This window comes from Populus euphratica, unplaced genomic scaffold (assembly GCF_000495115.2).
Source record: "Populus euphratica unplaced genomic scaffold, PopEup_1.0 scaffold14.1, whole genome shotgun sequence".
Taxonomy (NCBI): Eukaryota; Viridiplantae; Streptophyta; class Magnoliopsida; order Malpighiales; family Salicaceae; genus Populus; species Populus euphratica.
In genome coordinates, this window is record NW_011499876.1 from 294004 (window position 1) to 296928 (window position 2925).

A 2925-nucleotide genomic window follows, 5' to 3' on the forward strand; every position below is an offset into this window, starting at 1 on the left:
AGGGAGGTTAACTATATAAATTATAAATAATAATAATAAGTTAAAGAAGACTTTAAAATGTAAGATTAATGTGAGGATTGAACATTGATAAAAACAAATATCAAGGTTAGAGGCCACTAATGCTATTAAAAATAAATGTAATATAAACTCTTTTTATTATTCAATTCAAAACCACACACAAATGAGATTCCAATTGGATGATTTATCATTAATACCTCATTATAAATTGTTAACATAATCATATTAATTATCTTATTTAAGTAACACCAAACTTTTAAATATTATCATGAATTCATGATGCTAACTTGTGTTAACACCAAATCAAGTTTCTTTCATAGCATAAGTGTAGGTTATACCATACAATTAGTTATGAAAGTGTTAAGCATTTGTTATATCAAGTGTTATACAACACAAATCTAGATTAACTATTTAACAAGTAAGGTATCAAGAATTAATAAAATAAAAATGATAAGACATGTTAATAACATGTTGTTTAAGATAAAACATTGAAGTTCATATTGAGTTTATATTATACTTATCATAACACCATTAGTGAAACCTTTTCACCTTAACACAATAAACTTAGCTAAACATAATAAAGAAGAGAAACATAAATAAAAAAGATGAGAACATAATTATATAAGTATAGTAAAGGAAATGAAAGGTATAAATAAGATATTAATGAAATTATAACATGAAATAAAACTAGAATATTAAAATTATAAAGAAAGAAAGCAAGTAAGGAAATGATCTTGATCTGAAAACTAAAATTTCTAAATGCATGACAAATGTCTTTGTTTATAGGATAAAATTTGAAATTATTGATTTAATAACTAATTGTTGAGTGGGTGACCACCTCTTGACTTTGTGACAATCCTTATCTTCTTGTTTGTCAAAAAAGTTATTACTAATATCAGAATTTTAATAGATAGTCTTCATGAAAGTTCTAGAAAATTATCTCAGCTTTCCAATAAAAAAAAATCGGTGCATTTGGACTTCTAGAACTTGAGATATGGGCTGGACATTAAATAGTTTTTGGGTTGTATGGCATATTCTAACTTCTCTTTTGATGCTAAGATTTGGACTTTTAAACAGTAGAATTAACTCTTAGACTCTTATGAATATTTTAGGCCTATATCTTAACTTTCTAGCCATATAAACCAAATTGAAATCCATAATCTACAGCTCCAAACATGACCCAATGACTTAACAGTGTTATAGTTTGAATTGAATCAGCATTTCTTTTCTAAACTTAACATTTTTTTTGTCCATTCACTTTCAATAGTTCACATTAATCAATCTTTTGAATTGTGAGATATACCAGTATTTAAAATGAACATTTACTATAAATTAAAGCTATCTTATATTATCAGACTTGTTTTTATAAAACATGCTTAAGTTAGGAAATTCAATGATACTTTAAGTGCAAAATAATGATATAAAACCTTAATAAAAATATACTTCTAAGTACTAATCACTATTCTAGGAGATTGAATGTATTAGTTTCTACTATAAAGGTGAAGTCTATGTGGCCTGTTTGAGTTGTTTTTTATTGTTATTTGGTCTGTATTTATGTTTACAAACATAGAGATAGAGTTTGGAATGTTTGGCAAGTAGTGTTGTGGTCTTTTTTTTTTTTACTTTAATAGCCTAATTTTGTTTTCTGAAACTCCTTTGGATGTTTAAGATTTAGTAAAAGTCTTTTATTCAAGTTGTTTTTTATTGATAAAATAGTGTTGTTTTAGTTTAACTTAAACAATACATATTCAAGCAATGATGTTTATCCTGAATTTGCTAGGTCTATTCATGAATAAAATAAGTTTAGAAAACTAATTTTAAATCTATATTGCATGAACATGTAGTCTGTTTTGAGTTGATAGTTTTTGGATTTGGTATCTCTTACATGATTTTAATGATTTGATGTTGTTTGTTGACTCTTTTGATTCAATTATGCTTCGTTATGATAACGTGGTTTATTGAAACTAAGAAAGCATGTTTTAGAGGTATAAAAGGTTATTTTTCAGGTTTGATAGCTTGATCTTCATTTATGGGTTTGCTGGACAATGTTCTTCTTGTTCTTAAGAAGAATATTGGATTAACCTTATAATTGAGACCAATTTTAGTTAAATTCTTTGCACCAAAATCTTCAAGCAACTTGACTAGTTAATAATCTAGAGTATATTTATATTAATAACATGTTTTTAGTAGATTTTTATCTTAGAATTTTGGTTTTGAACTGAAACCTATTTCGACAAAATCATAGCTTTTAAATAATAATCAAAGTGTATAAATGCTAGATTATTTATCCTTTCATGATTTCCAACATGTTTGTGTCATTGGTTTGTCTATATTTAATCTGATTTGAAATCTTCGTTGTTGGGTTCATATTAAATGTTTTTTAGTGTTATTCATGTCCTTTGTTTTTATTGGTTTTGATTTGTTTGATAAATATTTTTTGAGTTTTTTCTTAGTTTGATTTGTTTTAGATTCTGGTTGAGGTTGTGGTTTGTTTTTTAGGTCAAAACAATAGACTTTGGTTTGGTTTATGGTTGAATCAAAAGTTTAGGGTCTAGGTAAAAAACTAACTTTTTTTACTCATTACATATGACCCAATCCTTACAAAAATTGCATTTTAAAAAAGAGAGAAAAAATATTTTTAGCATTTTTTTAGAAAAAAAATATTTTTTTTTTGCATTTTAGAATTTACAATAAGTTTGTAAAATTTCTTAAGGATTTGACTAATATTTCAATAACCCTAAAAATTTAAATTCCTAAAAATTAAAGGTCAATATTTTGATGAGACCTATAAATAGGTTAATATTTAAGTATCAAGAGTTGACTATAAAATTTTCAAAATTATTTTAGATATTGACCAATTTTAATTAAAAATGTTTTTCACTATAATTTATAAGTTGTGAAAAACAC